Genomic DNA, 7,993 nt, shown 5'->3' on the forward strand with positions numbered 1-7,993 from the left:
CCCTCAACAGACTGGAAGCCCCAGGGAGTTTAGAGGTCTGGTTGGGTAGGAGGGTGGGTGGTGGGGGCATCCTTGTGGAGACAGGGGCGTGCGGAGGAGGTATGGGATGTGGAACAGTTGGAGGGTGGACTGGGGTTGGGGGAATAAAATCTGAAATGTAAAAAAATAAATAAATAAAGTGTAAAAAAAGATTTAAAAAAAAAGTGTTTACTTTAAAATCTTCAACCTTTTAAAGAAGCAGAAGAAAAGATGACCTGACAGAACCATATATTTTATTTCACAGTGGCCAGGGTTACTTTGAGAATTCATTTGCAATACAATATTATAGCTGTTACAGTAAGATGTTATTAATTAATATATTTTATGTGAGTACACTGTAGCTGTCTTCAGACACACCAGAAGAGAGCATGGGATCCCATTATGGATGGTTGTGAAACCACCATGTGGTTGCTGGGAATTGAACTCAGGACTTCTGGAAGAGCAGTCAAGTGCTCTTAACTGCTGAGCCATCTCTCCAGCCCACTGTATAATTGCTTTAATAAATGCCAACAAGCGTGTTATAAAACATATAGAGTATTGTGTCTATTTTACTAGAAAGTCAACCCACACCATGCACGGTGATTGTCAGTTGTGATGGTCTTGGATTCCCACCAGTCTCACAGAACAGTGGGAGCATTTACAGCACCTACTCAGATCCACTCGCCTAGTGTATGGGATGTGCCTACAAAGGAGGCTGTATTAAACTACTTGACAAGTTCCTGATTCCCCTCAGGCCTTTACAGCTGCTCGCTGGTGCCATCAACTGAGTGAAGAGCTAACTCAAGTGACAAAGCAAGTAACATAGATACATCTTTCACTTTCGTGGCTCTAGCCAGGGTACCTCTATTGGCAAAGCCCTGCTCGGAGTCCATTTTCTCAGAAGGAAAGTTAACTGTAAAGCTTTTTTTTTTTTTTTTTTTTCTTTCAGTACATGAAATTCAAGGCTATCTGTTTCTGATGCATACAGCACCCGAGGAAACTCAGGAATAAGAGTTCAGAACAAAGGTGAAGAGAGTATGAACATATGTTCCCCACTGCAGAAATCCATAAGCTATTGATAATGTCACAGAATGTCCTGCAGCTGGGTGGGTTGAGGCCCCATTGTCCTCGGGTATTAAGGGACACAGTCACTCGAAAGGGTACATTGAGGCTGTGGAATTGGATATGCAAATACAAAAGAAAAAGGGTTAACTTCTGCCACACACACTGGAGAAAAATAACTCCGAATGGAAGATGCCTAAGGCAAACTTGCAAATTTTCATGATCTCGTATTTGGCAAAAAAAAAAAAAAAAAAAAAAAAAAGTTTCTTCAAGTACCAGAAGTGCAGGAGACAGGGGTGTGTCTCTAGTACCACATCGATAAATTTGACTACATCCATATAAAGTTCTTTACTTGAATAGTTTCAGAGGATCCTATCAATGAAGTAAAAATTTAATATAGAGTGGACAAAACGTTTGGAAACCATATATCTAATAAAGTAACAGGAAGCGAGATTTAAAGTGAGTAGATGATCTACTTAGATTATTTCTCTGAAGGAAACATACAAATGGCCAATAAGGACCTGAAGAGACGCTCAGAATCATGACTCACAGACAAATCAAGGCTTCTCTGATGCAGCTTCTGGGAACAGCCTTTGAGTCTTAGAAATATAAGACTGAGAAAGACTTAGAGACATCGAGTTCCTTCATGACTCAGCTGTTCACGCCTAGGAGTTTAGCCAAGAAGATGGAAGCATGAACTTCCCCCCAAAGAAGAGGGGCGAAGGAAATCAAACCACAAGAAAGCCTCTATACCAATTATTTTCAAAGCAACAGTATTCCTAATATCCCAAGGCTAGAGTGAGTCTACTGTCTATCAACTGATAAAAGAATAAACAAAATCTATAAACCATAACTCAGTCATAGAAGGAATGAAATATTAATGCATGATACATACACATATCTCAAAATACTCTTAAGACAATTGAGCTGGGAGTGTAGCTTATTAGTAGAATGCTTGCTTAGTTTGTACAAGACCCTGGATTTAATCCCATGCTCACCCTTACATTGTATGATGCCATTTATATGATTCATCTAGAATGGATAAAGCCACAGACATAGAAAACACATCCATGGTTGTCTATGGCTGTTGATGCTGAGGAGCTAGGAGGCTGGGATTTCTCTTGACTGATGAAATACTCCAAAACTATGATAAGGGTTGCACAGCTCAGCATTGCACTGTGCACATTAGTGGGTGAAATATGCAGCCTGGGAACTCTGTCTGACTAAAACTGTCAAAGAAAACCTAGAATACTTTGGACATCACACTTAGACCTAATTTCTTCAGTATATTTCCCATGTCTCTCTTCTTTTCTTCCATTTAAAGGATATGTTTGTTTTTTCTTTTTAGAAGTTAGCCTTTTCCATTTACCTCCCATTTTGGCAAATTGATTTTCTGTAGAATCTACCTGCTTCTGTTACAATTTTGATTCCTTTTATTTTTCTCTATCTTTTTTAATTCCAGTACTGAGAATTGAATCTAAAGTTTTGTTCCTGTGTATCTTCAGGGCAACAGTTTGGTTTCTAGTGATTTAGCCCAGAGGTTCTCAACCTGTGGGTTGTCACCCCTTTAGGAATCAAATGACCCCTTCACAGGGGTTGCCTAGGGCAACTGGAAAACACAGGTATTTGTTTACATTATGACTCACAACAGTAGCAAAGTTACAGTTATGAAGTACTGAACAAAAACAATTTTATGGTTGGGGGTCACTAAAACATGAGGAATTGTATTAAAGGGTTACATCATTAGGAAGGTTGAGAACACTGCTCTAGCCTTTTCTACTGTTAAAGTGTCATGTCTTTACAAACATTAGATTGAGTTGCACAGATGCAATATGCTGTGTTTTATAAAAAGAAAGAGAGCCAGGAATGTGTTTGGTAGAGTGAGGTATGGTGAGGTGGGATGGGGTGCCTCTGAGGCCCATGCTGAGGAATCCCTTCCCCTAAGATACCAGCCATAGATGGGTTTAGTATAGAATAAAGTTTATTTAGGGCATGGGAAGGAAAGTTGACAAGGGATGAGGAAGAGGAAGAGAAGGAGGAGGAGGAGAAGAAGGAGGAGGGGGGGCAAGAACATGTGGAGAGAGGGGGAGGGAGAAGGGGAGAGAGGGAAGAAAGGGGTTGAGAGTAAGAAAGTAAGAGAGTAAGAGGATAAGAGAGAGGAGAAAGAGGAGGTGGCAAGCAGCCCCTTCTATAGTGAGTCAGGCTGGCTGTTGCCAGGTAACTGTGGGGCGGAGCCTAGAAGGAATGCTAACACACTATATCTTTGGATCTTTCTGAGGTTGAACTAAAAGATTGTTTCAAATTTTGTCCTGATTTTTGTGAGAAATGTATCCTATGACATTAATTAAAGAGTTCCCTTCCTTCCTCTGACTTTGACATGTGAAGAACCCCAGTCCTCAGGCTAGGCATTTTCCTGTCCTTAAAGCACCAGGAATAGGCTCGTAGGGGCTATAAACATGGGCCAGGGGAGCAACGGCAGTCTCCAAGTTCTTCATCAAGGCCACACTCCAGATTGTTAATGCACTGTACGAACTGGAGTTCTCTTACCTTTTCCATAGAAACTTGAAGGCAAGGGCATCTGCTATGGGCTAGCTCATCCTCCTTCTGTTTACACTTTATTTGCTAAAATGCTTAGAGTAGAATCTACCCATGGCAGTTTAGGGAAGTTGAGATTCCTCAATGGACGTATTGAGAGGAATTCAAATATTGATGCTCAATGACTTATGATGACGCTATGTCCCAGTTAAACCCACTGCAATCTGAATACACCCTAAGATGAAGCTGTGTTCACCCCCACAGCCTACGGACTGTTAGCTGAGCAGCACTGTGCAGAGGGCACTGTAGAGTGTCAGTTCCCGACTGTCACAATTTTATGTTAGACTAGAATTTGTGTCTTGGTGCATTGCTCGGGTTCATGATGGAGGATCTAAATTGTACAGAGTTAGCCCAGGAGAAGACAGAAATTCAGAGTGCAGCTTTTACTGAATGGTACCGCATGCATACCATTGTAAAGTGGAAAAATCTTAAGTCAGGGGCCAGCAGGGACTGTCTGCCACACAAGAAGTGCCTACAAAACTCCAACCTGTCCTAAAGCAGCTACTGCAAGGAGAGGTAACAGGGGACCTTCTGTCAGGAATAACGTTGGCTAGGTCAGGTAGATGTAAAATTTCATTACCGCTATGCATCAAAATGAATCCGAGATGCATTCGAGAGGTGGAAGAGTGGAGTTAAAAAAAACAGAGTAAAGTAAAATAAAATAGAAGTTTTTGTTTTCCCTCCAGTAGAATATATCACTAACTATTGAAGTAACAGAAAACCCGTAAAAGTTCACAAGTTTGGGGCTGTAAAAAGAACAAGAGTAACAAAATTTAAAAGACAAACATACTTTGAATGAATTTTCTGTGAAAGTGACAAAGTCGTGGCCGTAAAGTTTCATGCCTGCACGGGGCCTCAGGAGTTACGGTGGTCCAATTCCTTCTTAGCGGCTCTGCACGACGCCTGCTCCCGCTGGACTCTGGGCTTGTGGCTAGATTTCTGTAAGAAGGCAATCAGCGTAGTAGTTGAGAATGTATTCCGGGCTGTCTTCAGGGCTGAGTTTAGCTTCAGTATTCCTAGACTAGCTGTGTGAGCTGTGAGGCACTCGTTTTTCAGTTTCCTTATCTGTGCCATGCAGGAAAATGACAACGTCAGCCTCCTGGGGTTAGAATGGGGCTAAGAGGGGAGGGACAAAGGACTGAGGTCTTCTGACAATGTCTGCTACCTGGAGTTCAATAGAAGGAACTGACTGATCACTTTTATGCTCACGTGGCCATCACCAGTCATGCTTACCATGGTCATCACCATCACTACCATTATCACCATCATTACAAGTTACTCCATGCTCCTCATATTTATCAGTTATCTTCCTCATCAGTCATTATTGCTACCATCATGCTCCATCATCATCATCATCACCATCACCACCACCACCACCATCACCATCATTATCACTACCAGCATCACCAGCATCATCACTACCACCACCGTCACCATCATGATGTTACTGTCATGCTTTACCTCTTCTACCTCATCCACCCTTACCATGTGTCATAACCATCATCAGAGTCCCATCTTTACCACTGGGTGTCATTACCACCATCACTGTCCTACCAACCTGCATTTGAGCCCTAAGCCATTTTCCCAGCCGTTTAACCCATCCAAAGCTTTTTAACCTCTTGGTAAAGACAGGGCTAAGTGAGGCCAGATGTCACAGACCTCAACCACTGGTTTACCCCAACTTCCTCTTTCCCCTGCTTCTCTGACACGGCCCAATTCCCTACTGCTTTAGTCACTCCACCTCTCGGTAATCATGTCCCACGATAGCGTGTGGCTGTGATAAAACTACGAAACTCTTCTTTGCCACAGTCTCTTCACTCTGAATTTGGGGTGATAATTCCCATGGCCTCAAAGTAGCAATGATGATTTTAAAAAAATACGTAACTATGAGAGTTAGGTTAGTGGCAGATAGACTGAAGGTTCCCCCAAACTCTAACTCTGAGAGAAGGAGACTTGTTCAGGGTCGTAGTGTATTGAATCAAGGGATGCCTGTGGGAAGCCGGCATCTGACTACTGTTTGATTTACAGCCTACTCTTGTGTTAAATACAGAACGATAGGCTGCTGCGTGGATCTGCAGCGAACAGCCCAGCTCTCTCTGATCTCTCCCTTCATTCACTTCTGAATGCTTTAGATTAGCTTCTATTTACCCGATGCTAATAGCCTTTTGATTTCCCTCCCTCCTTCCCTCCCTTCCTTCCTTCCTTCCTTCCTTCCTTCCTTCCTTCCTTCCTTCCTTCCTTCCTTCCTTTCCTTTCCTTTCCTTCTTTCTTTCTTTCTTTTTGTTCAAAGTACTTATGACCACTTAAAAATACATAAAGAACCAAACCTGACACCCCTCCCCCCAATAACAGTTGGCAAAAACCACTAAAAATATGTTAACGTTTAATTTTATGTATATACTTTTTTTTTAACCCCCAAAGAAATAATAAAAAAAATTATACTTGCAAAATACGTAGTGTGGGTCTTGAAGCAAGCAATCAAGTTACTTCTGCCAGATGCCTTTGACAGCACCCAAGAAAGTCTGGACTCCTGGGGTTCCTTTCTCTGCATGTACCCATCTTGTTTCTGGACTTTATATGTATGTAGAATCTGGCCTGGGTGTGGTCCACCCCTTTAGTATGCAACTACTGGTGTACAAAGGCCATAGGAAGGACATTCTTTTTGTTGTTTTGAACAGCACGTTTCTGCCTCAACAGTCCGATGGTGGAGCAGACTCCTCTGGAAGAGCGAATCTGTCTCTTGTGCAGTTCCTCCCAGAGCCCCTCCCACCCTCGCCATATGCTTCCTTCTTCCCTGAGCTAATTCCCATCTCTTGGATGCCATACGGTTTGGCAGAATCTTGGCATGGGGCTCGGAGATCTGAAATTATACTGGGTGTGGCACCTGACCACTCTGCCTGTCTAGCCCACTTCATTGTCTATGGAAATGTGGACGTGCCTGGAAACAGGCATTTAGATTTGTTTCTCTCATGGTGGGAACCAATTGCTTCTCATTGACATTGACGCGCTCGCTCTGATTTATAGGCTGCATTTCAATTCGAAGGAATTTATTTAGAGCATGTGTTCTCAAATGATGTTATTCTTCCATAGCTGTGGAAGACAAACCATTTCAGTAGGAGCTGCATCATGTGCCCCGTGAATGTGCCTTGTCTGCGTCTCACGGCAGCTTGCCAGAGATGAACCTCCACCCTTGAGGTACATGACACAGGGGTCATACTTGCATTAATTCGGCTGGACCCTCTGCGGCAAATACTCCAGGGTCAGTTATGAAAATCTGTTGAAGGGCCACAAGGTCAGCTGATCTCTCCTTTCCCTGCCCTCTAACTTCTTTTGCAACATCTTCCTGGGCTCCGTGGAATCGTTCTCTTGTGGGATCGATCTGTCCTGTGTTCACCATGACTGAGAAAACTCTTACTCTTTTCCCTTTGTGAAGGGGTTAACCTTTGGCCCACATCCAGGCTTCATTAGGCCTCCCTGTTCTCCTCCCTGCGTCCACTACCCACTTGGAAGTCCATTTGTTGTTAACCAGTTGTTGAATCTATGTACCGACCAGTCTATTCCACCTATGTAGCTCTTCATTCACCCCATCCTTCCTTCCTTCACTCACGGAGCATTGACTACATTCCTACTCTCGGGAAGGTTCTCCTCTCAACCTGGAAATGGAGATGGGAAAATAAAGGGATAATTACCCACACACGGGGTGGAGTCTAAATTAAGATGCAGCATAGAATGCTATAAAAACAAAGGCATTTGATTCTGGGAACTAAGGAGAGAGAAGAGAGGCTCAGTTCCTGGGAAACATACTTAGGAGACCGAGACCCCCACTTGACCGTTCCTCCATCTCTGTCTCCCCTGGTTTTGCCTTGTTCTTTGTTGGTTACTCTCCCAATGTCTTGTCTTTGTGTAGGAGTAACTCTCTGAACTTCTGTCCTCGTCACTTTTCTATTTTGGTGAAGAGGCACCATGACCAAATCAGCTTATCAAAGAAAGAATTTAATTGATGGTTTACAGTTCCAGAGGGTAAGTCCCTTATTATCAAGGTGGGGAGCATGGCAGCAGGCAGGCGCTGGAGCAGTAGCTGAGAGCTCACATCTGATTCATAAGTATGAGGGAGGGAGGGAGGGAGGGAGGGAGGGAAGGGGAGAGAAAGAGAGAGAGAGAGAGAGAGAGAGAACAGATGCTAAGAGAGAATACCATGGGTTTGAGACAAAGCAGAGCCCACACCCAGTGACACACTTCTTCCAGCTAGGCCACACCCCCTAATCCTTCCCAAACTGTTTATCATCTGGGGACCAAATGCTGAAACATATGAAGCTAT

This window comes from Mus pahari, chromosome 6 (genome assembly GCF_900095145.1).
Source record: "Mus pahari chromosome 6, PAHARI_EIJ_v1.1, whole genome shotgun sequence".
NCBI lineage: Eukaryota > Metazoa > Chordata > Mammalia > Rodentia > Muridae > Mus > Mus pahari.